Raw genomic sequence first — 15666 nt, 5'->3', positions numbered from 1 at the left:
TGTGTCAGCGTCAGAAACACTCTCCTTTTCATTGCCACTCTCCTCCCTTCCCATGCCGCACAGACTCACGCGCTTACCGCTTATCTGGAGCGCCGCGGTGCATTTCCTGCACGCTGCTCTAATATATAGCTTCCCTAAAACATCCTACTCGTGCACAGTGTCCTTGTTTATCGTGTCATGAACACGCTTAGCTCACCAAGGACGGGCAACAGGCGGTGCGAAAATAGGATGTACTAGTCACCAGCGGAACATGAGGTACGCAAGTTTTTCAGGCAACTAAAAAACAAAACAAAACAAAAGCTCTCCGGTGAGGAAGCGCTTTTTGGTATTACTTCATGTAATCCAGTTTAATGCATATTGCCGTCCACATTCCCAGCACAACTTCAGCTTTGCAATCACGCGGCCTTTGTTTGCTCCCCTTGTAGCACTTATCCTTAACGGAAGGCTCTTGTGACAGGAACATGCATGCGCGCCAGTCTGTACAGTTTTGCACTGATCGCCTTTTGTGCTACAGTTGAGGTAAAAAATGACGAGGAGCACATTTCGTTTCTTATTTAAGCTCCGGTGAGCAAACTAATACCGTCCTTTCACGCAGCCGCAGTCGCTTCTTCATGAGGGTATTGTCTGTGAACGTTTGAGCCCAATGTAACTTAGCATGGAAATAAATCCTTGTTGCAGCGTTGCGGCTAACCAGTAACAATGCGCGTCAGCCTTATCGGTAATGTACGCGGCAGTTCTACCATAATTATATTAGGTAGACGTTTGTCTAAAAAATAAGTAAAAACGTTATTCGCCGAGCAAGTTAATGTGGATGGAGTATGTAAATTACAGCACGCGGAAAGCCGGACGAGAGTCGCGCACAACACGAGCAGCCCGTCTCGCTCCTGTCACCGAGGCGTTGTCGCCTACGCAATATTTTGCTTAGGTTAATATTTTCCGAATTCCAGCTTAAACCTGAGCTTTTAGGATTCTAAAAAAAAAGCCTCCTCGAAGATATAACAACAAACGAGATCCATAATAATGAAGCTATTCGCCAAACACACTTTTCTGAGAAGCGTTCTGCACAGCTTCGAACTTCAATAAGCCAAGATAGCTTCGACTGAGGAAAACGCAGAAAACTAGAAGGACTTTCAGGTATGATCTGGATCAAATTCCATTAGAATATGCTGTGGAAGTGAGGAATCGATTTCAAGAATTAGATCTGGAAGACAGAGAGCCCGAAGAGATGTGGACTGATGTTCGTGATATAATACAAGAAGTTGCTACTAAGGTAGTTCCAAAGCAAAAGAAATGCAAGAAAGCAAACTGGTTATCTGAAGAGGCTTTGCAAATAGCTGAGGAAAGGAGGATGGCAAAAGTTATGGGGGAAAGAGAAAGATACAAGGTTCTCAATGCGGATTTTCAGAAAATAGCAAGGAGAGATAAGAATGCCTTCCTGAACATGCAGTGCCAAGCAGTTGAGGACAACAGCCAATTAAGGAACACAAGAGCTCTGTATAAGACAATCAAAGATATCAAAGGAAGCTTCTGTGCTAAGCTGGGCGTGATAAAGGACAAACAAGGCAAGGACCTCACTGAAGCCTCAGAGATAAAGAAGAGGTGGCAGGAATACACAGAAGAACTGTACAAGAAGGACCCGAATGTGCAAACCCAACATAAGACGGTTGTGATTACTGATCTCGAGCCGGGCATCCTGAAGAGTGAAGTTGAATGGGCCTTAGCCAGCCTTGCTAAGAACAAAGCTAGCGGAATTGATGGCATTCCAGCTGAGTTGCTTCAAAACCTCAACCATGACGCTGTTAACATTCTGCATACATTATGTCAGAAGATTTGGACGACCCTGCAGTGGCCACAGGATTGGAGGAGGTCAGTTTACATCCCCATTCCAAAGAAAGCCAGTGCCAAAGATTGTTCCAACTACCGCACGATCGCGCTTATTTCGCATGCTAGCAAGGTGATGTTGAAAATCCTCCAAGGTAGGCTGCAGCAGTATGTGGATCGGGAGCTTCCGGACGTGCAAGCTGGGTTTCGCAAGGGCAGATGAACTAGAGACCAAATTGCTAACCTTCGCTGGATGATGGAAAAAGCAAGAGAGTTCCAGAAACCCATCTACTTCTGCTTTATTGATTATGCGAAAGCGTTTGACTGCGTAGATCACAGCAGATTGTGGTAAGCTCTCCAAGAGATGGGAGTTCCAATTCACCTCATCTGTCTCCTCAGGAACCTGTATGAAGGGCAGGAGGCCACAGTCAGAACTGGGCATGGTCTTACTGATTGGTTTCCGATCGAGAAAGGAGTGAGGCAAGGCTGCATACTGTCGCCCTGCCTATTTAACCTATATGCTGTGCATCATGAGGAAGGCCGGTCTGGACGAGTCTTCAGCTGGAGTGAAGATTGCTAGAAAACGTATCAACAACCTTAGATATGCGGATGATACCACTTTAATGGCAGAAAGTGAAGTGGAACTCAAGAGACTTCTGATCCGCGTACAAGAAGAGAGTGAGAAGTTTGGGCTTAAACTGAACATTAAAAAGACAAAGATCATGGCGTCTTGCCCTATCAAGTCCTGGAGCATCAGTTTGGACAAGAAGTGGAAGCTGTGACAGATTTTCTGTTCTTGGGCTCCAAGATTACCTCGGAAGGAGACTGCAGCCATGAAATTAGGAGACGCCTGCTTCTGGGAAAGAGAGCAATGGTTAGCCTTGACCGCCTAGTAAAGAGCAGAGACATTAGTCTGCCAACCAAGATCCGTATAACTCGTGCTATGGTCTTTACAGTTGTGATGTATGGATGCGAGAGTTGGACTGTGAAAAAGGCTGACCGCCGAAGAATTGACGCGTTTGAATTGTGGTGCTGGCGAAGACTCTTGAGAGTTCCTTGGACTGCCAGAAGATCAAATCAGTCGATATTGTCGACCATAAACCCTGACTGCTCATTGGAGGGTCAAATTTTAAAGTTAAATCTCAGCTACTTTGGTCATCTGATGAGAAGAGAGGAGTCGCTGGAGAAAGATTTGATGTTGGGAAAGGTTGAGAGTCGCGGGAGAAGGGGTAGGCAGCGAACGCGTTGGTTAGATGGCATCCTCGAGGCACTGCAGATGAAGTTATGCGATGTTAGGAAGATAGTGAGAGACCGGAAAGCGTGGCGTGACATGGTCCATAGGGTCGCGAAGAGTCGGACACGACTGAACGACTAAACTGAAACTGAAGCAAGATAACAAAGCCTTCGCACTAGTTTAGCCCTAATTAGGTTTAGCCACATTAAGCCTCTGCAATTTCGTTGACTGCATTGCACCTTTCGTTGTTCTCAACAGTTTACTCCCTCAAGTTTCATTTCAGTGCATGGGTCCTGATTTGCTCCAGTCGGGCGTTTCTGCTACCATACAAGAGTTCTTTGCCTAAACACACTGAAACGACGTCTGAGAGAAATGTATAATATTAGGACTGGTTTCAGGGTCTTGGAAATCTGATTTGGTTTGGTTTATGGGGTTCAACACCCCAAAGCAGTTCAAGCTATGAGAGACGCCATTGTGGAAGGCCCCGCAAATTTCGACCACCTGGTGATATTTAACGTGCACTGAAATCGCAAAGCACACGGGTGCCTTGCTTGAGCCCTCCACCGAAATGCGGCCGCTGAGGCCAGAGTTCAATCCCGCATTCTTGGACACAGCAGTCGAGTGCCCTATACCACTGCACCACTACGGCGGGGTTTGGAAATCTGTGAATGTTCCTGAAAACAAACTTCTTGATGGAGCTTTGCAGTTAAATTGTTTTCGTAGCATGCATATTTTGTTACCTAATGTGTGCTCACGTGATTAATCTGGCATCTTAAAGGGCCCATGAAACGCTATTTACTAAAGCTACAAAACACGCATCAGAAATAGGTATAGGTATCCCACCAATCGTCACCGCAAAGCAAAAAAAAAAAAAAACAAAAAACAAAATTCAACTCGGTCCACGCTAGCGAGCAACAAGAGAAGTAAACAATCCGGTACGGCGTCCCCGTCACTCCCCGTCCCACCCGCGTAACTTAGGAGCGTCCAGCGAGCGGGCGCGCTCAGCACTGTGACTGTGACCATGTGACGTCACATGGGAAGTTTGCATGTCGTACACGCGGAAATATGTCAGCCAAGGTGGTCGCTAGCGGTAGCCAGGAGCCCTTTCTAAAGGTGGGTGGATGGGATGGATGGATGGATGGATGGATGGATGGATGGATGGAATATAGGAGCGTCCCCTTTGAAACGGGGTGGTAGCAGTTGCTATCATGCTGTTTTTTTTCCCTATATCTTAAATATTGTTTTAGATCAGTTAACTATACAATCATTCTATTTATTGAATTTTTGTTTCAACATTACTAACATTATGTTACTTTTCTTCTTTTAAGCCACCAATCTTCCAATCGTTTTTTTACTAGTGTCCACCGCAGGTTTATTCTCCCGGCCCCTGGTATCTCTAAACCCGAGAGCTTCAGGAAGAGTGACTGCGCTTGCATTGACCTCCGGACGAATACATCACATTCGGTTATTTGTAAATTATGCGCTCCCTCTAAAGTGTTCAGATTTTTGCGATTACTCGTAAGGACCACCTCTATGGATGTTTTGCTTTAGAATATTATCGCCAGTAGCATTTCAGGCCCTTTAAGTGCTTTACCCATTTATATGCGATAATTATCGCTCTCTCTCTCTCTCTCTCTCTCTCTCTCTTTGTTCATGTCACATCGTGTCGGCCGTTACAATGATGAGACTGCACTAGCGATGATTGTAATTTTTCGTCTGATATAATACAAGAAAAAAAAAAGGAAGCCTTACGATCTTCGGAAAAGTTTAATGGTTCTTCATATAGCGCGGAACAAGATCATTAAGCACAGGCATAAAATATTAGGAAACAAGATGGGAATGTGCAAGAGTTCAAGGGTCGGAGAAAAGCGACAAAAGTAACAAGATAAAACTTAAGTATAATGAACTCATTTTAAATGGAGAGGCATTCATGTGGGACAAGGAGAAGCAAGTGGTTGTTCTAAACGATGACGCCCCATTGTGGCAAAAAGTGTCCGAAAAGGCTTAGCAGCCATAGTAATAAATTTCGGAACCATTGTAACTAAACTTGATAATAAGATTGCCAAATTTACCAGTTTATTGACGCAGACCTAGTATTTCGCACAGAATCATGGTCAGGAGCCACAATTCGTTCCAGCGAGTTATTTCCGAAAGAATCCATTGCTTATCGGAAAGACAGATCCAACTATATACACGGCAAGGCTAAAGAAACGTAACAAGACTTGGGGGACTTCCAGTACTGTGAGAATCATGAGGAAAAGAAGGTATTAGCGTCTCAATTTGAGGACCAAAAATACACGATTGTTGCTTAGAAAGAGTAAACTAACGCATGAGCACAAGTTAAAAATGAAAATTGCGAAACAAGAGTAGTTTCAAACGCTGAACGTTGAAATGACAAGCAGTCCTAAACTTTCCTGGCACTATTTGAGAGTGCGGATCAGATTCAACAGGAATAAGTGAAATTACTTATAATCAGCACCTTATCTCAGACAACACAGAAAAGGCTAGTGTTTTCAGTAATTACTTTCAGTCTGTTTTCTCACCTAAATACATAAGTAGCAAGAAACAGTACACAAACATTTTGCCGCTAATGCAGCCAGCTTAAATAAGTGTAAGAGGGATTGTTGCGCATCTACAGAAGACGAATCAATGACATGGGGTCCGGATGGCATACCACCACATTTACTAAAACGCTGTGGGGTTCCAATTTCGCAGTAATTAGAAAATCTTTGGGTACACATTTCTTACCAGACGACCGGAAAAAACATTTGACTGGCGTTATCTCCGTTAAAACGATTATAGAGCGAACAACCTGATACACACTTTCTGCGGCTATGGGCCCGGTGAGCCACAGTTTGAGCTGTGCACAAGGTGCCACCTGGGAACCGCCGCTTCAAATGACAGATGTTTTAGCCATGGCCTTCGTGATCAGCTGCGGTGCAACGGTGCACCCGATCTCAGAGGCCATGGGTGCAACCCTATTTTTGGTGCCATATGGGAGCCGCCTCGTCAAACGGTGTATTGGTATACCCCTACCTAAACCTGATTATAAAGAGCCAAGGAAGACGCCGCTGGTTAAGTCAGTGGCTAAGTCGGGATTTGAACACGACGGTTTGCAGTAAGTTCCGTTCGCTTTTTTTTTCTTTTCTCTCTTTTTTTTTTTTTTTTTTAGCGTGAAAGCGCTACAAGAGGTCATGGCCAGGCATAGGCTCCACCACTCTCTCTTTTGGCTGGCAAACTTGAAAGACCCGTCGGGGAGGCTCACGCGTTGAAGCTACTATACTGGAATGAGTTTGATAACATCCTCGATCACCGCGCACTGGGTGCGCCCCAAAACCCCGGCGGTGGCACCCTGAGAAGGTTCAACATCGAGGACAAAATGCACTTCGCGGGTGCATGCATGCTGCGACACCTTTCTTCTGGGCCGGTATTACAGAACCGCGAATCTGATTAGTCTGCTGCAATCTCCGTGCCCCACCGTTGTAGAACGCAACAATATCAACGGTACGAGGCATCATTCGGCAATGTCTGGAGAGAACTCACGGAAGCGGCTACACGGTAGAATGATAGTGCATTTTCTGCTATGCCAAATATTACGGTGACGGCTTGTTCGCTACTTTTGTTTCCCGCATATACCATAAATGAGTTAAATCCAGTTGTTACGCACACAATCGCGATTATCCAAAAAACAAGAAATGAAAGGACGTGTTCTTCAGCCGTCTTATGTGGGTAAGGCCCCCCTGAGCTTGAAAGCACGATAGCCGTGCCGATCACATTGTAGCAGACGTTCCTGCTCACCCAGAAATGGAACTGTATATAAATCACACAATTCACGTCTCAAAGGCACATGTCTTACGTTACAAGCTTGACGTGTTAAAGGCACTGTGCACTGCTATGTTAAGCAGGGAATCGGTAAACAGCCGCTCGCTATCGTTGAGGCGCCAGATGATCGGTCCGATAAAAAAACTGGTAGACTTTCGGGCATTCACCGTGTTTACGCTGTGTGAGGTCGATTGTCATACCGTCTTCGTAACCAGATGATCTTGACAGCAGTTTATAGATTGCGGCAACCATCCGTAATATTTTTCTGCATCGCGTCAGCCTGCGTGCAGACGCCATGGCAGACGCGAGCACATCGAGCAGGGCAAAGCGGTTTCTCTGCAGCGCGCGTCCCGCAGTGCTTGCCGGGATTGCACCCCTGCGAACCACCGATTTTCTGGGCGCGTGACGGGGCAACGAAAAACTGCCCCGGCAAGGGGCGCTTCCGGTGATCGAGGACAGCGGGTGCGCACCAGTGTGGTTGATCGAGGGTAGATGGTGCGCACCAGGCCGCCCCGGTGCGGACTGGTGTGGGCAATCGAAGATGCTATGAATTATCAGCGCAAGGCCACGTGGTTGTGAACTCACGAAAGAGCTTAGCCAATCAGAGCGACGGCACAAACAACATAGGACAAGATTCGTGTCGGTGGTGGTGCATATGAGTGCTTTCGCAATAACAGCTCATATTGTCCCCATTTATTAAGGCGGATCGAGAAAAGATTTTGTTAGCATCAGTCTCACGCAAATTTTTAACACATCTTGTCCAAAGAAATAATGATCCACCAGATAAAGAATAACTTGCTAATAGAGGAACAGCATGGGTTCCGTAAAGGTTTGCCATGCAATACACACCTCGTTGAGTTTAATTATGAACTTGCATTTCAAGTTGAAACAGAGAGTATATTTTTGGGTTTTTGAAAATAGTTTGGCACTGTATCATACCCGCTTCTTATTTACAAACTAAAATGTTAAAAGTAGACGTAGCTTTAATAGCATATATACAAAATTATTGGTTCAAGCGCCGCCAACACGTAGTCTCGAATGGGGAGTGTTCAGATTACGTTGACGTGAGTTCTGGAGTTCCAAGGCGACCGGTTCTAGTACCACTTCTGTTTTTAATTTATGTAAATGATATCTTGGTCAATATTCTTCAGGTATACGTCTGTTTGCAGATGACTGCGTTTTGTACAGAAAGATAAACAGTGCTTTTGATGCTGTTTCATTCCAAACTGTTTTAACGCATATATGCTTGGTGTTTAAGAATGGAAACTGTATCTGAATTTGGAGAAGCGGGCTCAAGAATGTTGTTTACGACAGAAAGATAGAAATACGAGCTCGGTATCACATAAAATAATGAGGTGCTTAGCCCGGTTTGCTTAGCTGCTTGCTGGAGCAGCTGTGGCCCACGTGGGTGAAGCGAGCGTTGTTAGAACGCTGACCTTCAGCGCTTATATTTTGTTTTCGTCATCCCGCTCGCTTCAGCGACGCGGGCCACAGCTGCTGCCTACAACTAAATCGCGCTGCGGAATTCACCGTCTCTGGAAAGCATGAATGTGGCGCTGCAGTGGCAAAACGAGAAAACAAACAAAATAAAGCAGAACCAAACCTATCGCAAACCGTGAGGATGCACCTCTGATAAGAAATAGGCAGTCTGCTGTTTGTTCGCATTTCATTCGAGGCTGATAGTGAATGGAATACAAGAGCATCCCCTTTGAAATGGGGTGGTGTCAGTTTCCACCATGCTCGACATTTTTTTTTCCGTATATCTTGAATGCTGTTTTAAAACACTCACCTATTTCGTCCATTTAGTTATTAAATTTTTAATTCTACACCTGCATCATCTTTCTGCTTTTCAGCCACAAATCTTCCAAACGCTTTTTGCTAACTTGCACCGCAGATTCATTCACTCGACCACTGGTGTCTATAAAACCTAATGCCACATTAGAGTGCCTGCGCCTACATCTACATTCGGAGATGGGTGCCATCGCATCCAGGTATAAGATGTTCAGTTATTTCTAGGGATTTACCACATACTGCACATGTGTCATCCTCTTAGCTAAATTTATTTTCGTAGCTGCTGTCCTAAGGCACCCAGACTTGCTTAAAAAAGTGCGGCACTGCCTATTGAGTTATCAAAGAAAGATTCTTTCCTGATCTGGCTCTTCAAGTTTAAATGGCGTCTCGGCAGCTCAGCACGACCCCGTCACCGTACAGGTGACCATCGACGGCGTCTTGGTGAATATGGAGCTAGACACGGAAGTGGCTGTTTCCGTCATGTCAAAGACGCAGTTCCGTCAGCTCTTTCCTTCGACTGTACTGAAGCCTACTACAGTTAAACTTCGTACCTACACAGGAGCACTGGTACGGCCCCAGGGGGTCTCTGCGGTCAACGTGCAGCACGCCGACCATTCTGCAATTCTTCCACTCTACGTCGTAGACCAAAAAGGGACACCTCTACTGGGCCGGGAGTGGCTCCACGCCGTCCGGCTGGAGTAGACGAAAATTTGGAGCCTGAACAATATTACAAGGTCAAACGCTCCTACTGATATCGGCGTAAAAAAGAGGCTTGACGCTTTGCTGGCGAAATACCAACCCCCTTCCGAAGACGAGTTAGGCACGATAACTGAAGAACGCGCCGAACTCTTTCTCAAACCTGATATGAAGCCGATATTCCTAAAAGCCAGGAATGTTCCGTTCGCGTAGCAAAAATCGTTCGACGCGAAATTAGCTAAAATGAAAAACTGGGGGTTCGCCGGTTATGACGTTAGAATACGCCACGCCGGTGGTACACGTATACTGCAAGATGGTAGCATACGTACTTGCGGCGACTACAAAACGACCGTTAATCCGTGTCTTGATGTCGACCGCTACCCATTACCGAAGGCAGACGACCTGTTCACAGCCTTGTCTCGAAGATTGATCTCAACCGGGCCTATCAGCAAGTGGTCATGTTTGAGTCTTCAAAACAATACCTCACGCTGAATACGCAGAAAGGATTATTTGCTGTTAATCGACTCTCGTTTGGATTTTCCTCCGCACCTGGGATTTTCCAAAGAATAATGGACGCCATGCTGAAAGGCTTTACACGGGGTTTGCTGGTACTAAGAGCATTTCATCAATCTGGAAGCTGTGGTAAAGCGACTCCTAGAAAGAGGCGTTCGTGTCAAGAAAGAGAAGTGTTCGTTTTTTCAAGAGGACCTTCGCTACCTCGGACATAGAATCAGCACACAAGGCATCTCTGCAACGACTAGCTGAGAAGGTTGACGCACTGCTAAAGTCTCCAGCCCCTAAATAAAGGCAGCAGCTGCAGTCGTTCCTGGGAGTCGTCAATTTCTACAGAAAGTTCCTTCCTGAATCCTAACATAGCAACGGTAGCGCAACGATTTTCCAGGTTACTACGTAAAAATGCCTCATGGTGCTCGGGTGGGCGTTCGCTAATATGAAGAACTTGCTAGCCTCTGGCGCACCCGTGCAAACCTTTGCAGCTATCATGCGACCCATCGCAGTATGGTTTAGGCGCGGTTCTTCCTCATGTTTTGGATGATGGCAGCACAAATCCAATCATTTTCTTATCGCGTACCTTGACCGATGCCGAAAAGAATTACAGCCATATTGAGAAAGAGGCCCTTGCGATCATAATTGGAGTTAAGAAGCTTCATTTCTACCTTTACGGTCGTTCGTTCACGTTAGTCACCGACCATAAACCGCTTCAAGCAATCATGGGCCCAACAACCGGCGTTCCGACTATCGCAGCAGCGTGTTCGCAGCGCTGGCCTGTTATATACAGTCAAGCGCGATTTGAAGGTTATCGCGCGAGCGCCGACGGACAACATGAACAGCGCCATGGCCCAGAATCCTCTGCCGAGGCGAGGGAGGTATCAGGCCAGCTTCCCTTACTCTTTTTGCTGTTCCTTCAGCAGCCGTCACCCCCTGTTGGGTTATCAGTTTCTTTTTTTTTTTTTTTTTTTATTCTGCGAACAGGCAGTGATCGTAGTGCGCACGACGTATTCTTTGGTATTAGTATCTGAAAATGGACCCTTTATCGCAAATAAATGGAAAGCTTAGAATAGAGAGAAAGGGCGGTGAGTTTGTCGGGGGGTGAATATTGTTGTTTTGAACAGCAAACGAGGGAGAGAAGAGTGCGAAATCATGAATTTTTCTGTTCCGAACCCGGCCGCCAGGTGCCTGGAGTGCTAGGCTGGTCGACGCTCGCGCGATAACCTTCAAATCGCGCTCGACTGTACATTATCAGCTTACCGCCATTCACTTATCTTCAGAAAATCAAGCGAGAATGCTGAAGCCGAAGACTAAACGGAAGAAAGCGAGGAAACTTTTATTCATTGCGGTTGCAACCAATGCCAGTATCAAGCCAGGGCATTGCTCGAACAGCTCGGGACCCCATGCTTTGCAAAGTGATAGATTTCATAAATGTGAGCTGGCCGACGTCTGTAACTAAAAAAAAAAAAAAAAAAAAAAAAAGTTGCGCAACTTGCTGCTGGACGAACTCCACGAAGGGCACCCAGGCATCGTGCGCAGCAAGCATCTAGCGCGCAGTATAAGTGTGGTGGCCATCCATCGAGGCGGACCTCGAGCGTCGTGTCAAGTCATGCGTAAGTTGTCAAGAACAGCTTTCCGAGCCGTGCAAATCGCCCCTGCATCCTTGGTCTTGGCCAACAGTACCATGGCAGTGCGTACATACATATAGATTTTGCTGGCCCCTTTTTGCACGCAATGTTTCCTAGTCATCGACGCGTACTCCAAGTGGCCGGAAGTGTTTGTTATGCGCTCGACTACGTTGGATGCAACAGTTGACAAATTGAGAGAACTGTGCGCGCGTTTTGGTTTCCCAGAAACCGTTGTCACTGATAACGGCCCGCAGTTTACTTCCGAAGAGTTCAAGCTTTTTGTAAAAGAATTGGGCTGTCGTCACGTGCTTACAGCACCGTACCATCCCAGCTGAAACTGGCTTGCAGAACGTTTTATTCAGACACTTAAAAACTGTCTTCGTAAATCTAGCGGAGCGGGCACATTACGTCTGAGGCTTCACAAGTTTTTGCTCACCTATCGCAACTCGCCCCATGCGACAACAAATGAGTCACCAGCAAGCTTGTTACCAGGGGGGGGGGGGGGGGGGGGAATTCTGTAACGCTCTCAATACAAAACCAGTCTCAAACCGCTCAACTTGCCCTGCTCCTATTGGTCGGCGGCCATATTGAAATTTTGCGTCATCACTGATCTCACCGGTGACTGCGCTTACGTCATCAACAAGACTAAAGTGGTGACGTTGCCCATGAGCTGAATATTGACTGAAATTGTGAGCGAAACGAGGTAACCCCAAAACCAGTCAACTGAGTAGAGCGAAAATGGCGGCTGTGTTCCTTGCGTTGCTATAGCGTTGCGCTGGCTGTGTGACAGTTGTGTCGGTGCGATCCACGGCGTAGAAGGGAGGACGAAGACACGTTTGACGTACCGGTCTAGTTGTTCCGACTGTGTTCAACTCGGAAACCAGCAGAAAGTGGAGTGACTGTGCGGCGATTGCCGACGAACATCGATGAACGGGGGCTCACGCAGCTCACGGACGAGTGCGCAGCCACTGCGGCTGCATGCGCACCGCGTTTTTTTTTGCTATCGGGGGCTGCCAGCTTGCGTCGGGAACGTAACATCGTTTGCATCGCATAGGCATCGATCAGCAGGTGCGTGCGCTGATAGCGGAAGCCATCGGGCGGAACGCTGATTGTCGTCAAGGTGCCGCGGTGCGATATGGAAAGAAGTCGCTTGGCAAGGGGTTCTACGTTGTGAACATCACAGTAGTGAGTAAATTTTGGTTTTGACTGTGTGTGTTTGGCTACGACTTCGAAACGTCATTGTAAACTTGTATTGTGCCTACTTTATTACAGATCTGCGACGCGAACATACGCACTTTTGACCCTCGTTGCCCCGTGGGACCAAGGACTCCAAACAACGCGTTCGTCTAGCGGTACTCCTGCACGCCGAAAGGTGAACGAAGGCCTGCTAAACGCCTGCGACTTTTCTTGGGTAAGCTGTAAAAAACCCGCGTCGGTTATCGAACGATATTGATTATATGCATTAATATGTGCAATCGACCACTTGCTGTAAGTTGGCTTCTCTGCAAGTCTTGTTTTCTAACCAAAAGGACTCGTTCCCCCTCGCAATGTTAAAAAACGAACAGAGGAAAGATCTCTTTTCTTTCCAGCTGTTGTCTTCGAGATTACCCAGCGACACCTGACGAAAGTTCAATACCTGTATATACCTCAAAATACAGAACGAAGGGACTAGGGATTGTAGTGCCTTGCCCCCATTCGTTACGCTCCCTCCCTACGACACGTTCGCTACTCGAAAGTGTGAGTACGCTGCAAAAAGCGCCTGCTTCTTTTCATTTCAGCAAGAACTAGAAGTCTGTTGTGTGACAACGAGACCCTTTGGTTGGATTACGAGCCTTACAGAGAAGCTGACTTGTATTTCGGCGAGTGATCGATTGTCTGAATTCGCTGAAGCTGCATGCATAAGACGGACTATAGTTATGCATATGAATGCTTGTTAATGTACAAATTTAGTGTTATGGCACCAGGAACCAAATATTCAATGTTTGAAATCTCTTTACTGCCTAAGAAACCGTAGCGCTTGTGTTGTGCAGGTAATATTAACACATTTTTGTTCATATCACTGTGAAGCTACAAGGCTATCCTTACAATGATGCTTGCTTGGACAGCCCTGTGACATGTTGCCAACATTCCTGTGTATGTTTACCACCTCACTGCGGGCTAGTTGGTATGGATCTTTGATTGTATACTAGAACATGCAAAAGGCGGACTTAAGTGGATGTCATTGTTTGGTTATGCAGGAGACAGTGACTACCCACTGGAGTCATGGCTGCTTACACCAATGCCAAGTCATCCCAGACCCAACTTGCTGTCCTTCTCTGCTATCACCTTGCAGCCTGGCACAGTTGGCTGTGGTCACTAGCTGTGTGGTAAACATGCTTAAACCGAAAAGCGTAGCGTTACAGCAAGGTAATAAATATCCATGACGCTTATTGGAATCAGAAAATGGCACCAAAGATTTTTTACTGCCACATATACTCAGTAGAAGCACTTATTTCTTGGCCGCTGTATTTCACTCGAGTGTTTTTATTGAGAAAGAGACATCATACATACCAGCACACTTACCTGGATGTACAATGACCATACAACATTGACATGTATATTGCAGAATAATTATCGGGCTCAAAGAAGCCGCTCCCTTTCAACATATTGAAGCTACCTATACAAATAGGTACTGTATGCATGGTGCAGTGTGCAAAACGCTTACATATCAGAGGTAAAAATGCCAGCTGGATGGTATACTACTAGAGATCTTGCTCGCAGTGCTAAATGCTGTAACAGCTGTTAGGAGAATGGTGTACAAATACTAGGCTGCAGTGCCCACAATGATTGCTGAATGATTACAAAATTCTAGTGAAAATAAAATAAGCATCACACATACATTGTTAAGGCAATGTGTGAGCAGATGTTATGTACACTAATAAAACGTGTAAAACTGCAAGGGGACTGCTGAGCAGCTTTAAGACAGTAGAGGCAGCTAAGACATGAGCGTTCAAAAATATTTTACACCATAAACATGGTAGAACGAGGGAAATAAGATGGCTACTCAATACAAAACAGCACTAAACAAGGGTTGAGGAGGAACCTTGGTTTGCTAGCCAAAATGCCTCGGCGGCAGCTTTTCGATGGAGGCGAAAAGCAAGACGCCCGTGTGCTGTGCGATGTCAGTGCACGTTAAAGAACCCCAGGTGGTCGAAATTTCCGGAGTCCTCACTACGGCGTCTCTCATAGCCTGAGTTGCTTTGGGACGTTAAACCCCACAAACCAACCAACAACCAAAATCGAAATGTGGGCTCGGCTTTCAAACTGAGGCTCCCTCAACTCGTGTTCAGCGCTCTTTCATACACCATAACCATGTGATAAGCACCTCTTTACTTAATTGTCACCTACTTTTGACCTTGGAATTTATTTTTTCAAGTTGTTTTCACCAATAATCAGAAAAAGCATCTTTTGTGCAAACTGGCTTTTCAATTGAAATGGTTTGTACATAATGCACACAACATGGAAAGGTAATAGAATGAGGAATGTGTGTAAAATGAACATCTTTTTGAGACACTGCACAGACTCCATGATGGCACTTCAAAACTAGCACACATTCTTCGCCTTCGAGGTAATCTGCGCACCTCACTGGTGGGCCCCTTGTTTATAAGACTAGGGAAATTTAGCAGATTCACCAGCTCGCCTCCGGCATCGCGCACCAAGCTTGCGTGATGTGTTTGTCTTTCCCGTCGAAAAGGGGGGGGGGGGGGGCGGGGGGGGGATACCGTTCAACATGAACAGACACTGACAACGTTTCAACAATGTGCCACTAACAAACACAGCCTGCTGCGCGAAATACAACATACTGCACATCCCTGTCCAGACCTGGCTGAACAAGCTCGGTCACTATATCAAATTTCTGAATAAAGTATTTTATTTCTCTGAGCACACCAAAGGAAGCATTAACATCACAGTTTGTGTACCTTATAGAGACTAAACAATCAACATCAAAACATCAACGGAATATCGGGAACGGAGCCGATGTGGCCGAAGTCAAATGGCTGCGAAGCACAGGAGTGACTGTCACCGTGGCTTGCATGAGGAGTCCGTGGTGGAGGGTCGTGTGTCGGATCTCGTTTCCGCACTGCAATTGCTAACTCTTGCATAGTAGCTGCCACCTGCCTTACTGCA

At 46.2% G+C, this 15666-nt stretch overlaps 1 long non-coding RNA gene across 1 annotated transcript; it reads left to right on the top strand.

Annotated features, from left to right (window-relative positions):
* The first annotated feature begins 12020 nt into the window (after positions 1-12020).
* On the top strand, positions 12021-14759 carry LOC146204935 (uncharacterized). The gene is made up of 3 exons (XR_014704082.1): positions 12021-12684; positions 12772-12910; positions 13737-14759. It is a non-coding gene; the product is annotated as an uncharacterized LOC146204935 (long non-coding RNA).
* The last annotated feature ends 907 nt before the right edge of the window (positions 14760-15666 follow it).

The sequence above is a fragment of the Amblyomma maculatum genome, chromosome 1, assembly GCF_055883805.1.
Source record: "Amblyomma maculatum isolate TAMU_Amacu chromosome 1, ASM5588380v1, whole genome shotgun sequence".
In the NCBI taxonomy this organism is placed as follows: Eukaryota; Metazoa; Arthropoda; class Arachnida; order Ixodida; family Ixodidae; genus Amblyomma; species Amblyomma maculatum.
Note: the sequence above shows the minus strand (reverse complement) of the source record. Positions and strands in the feature narration are given on the sequence as shown.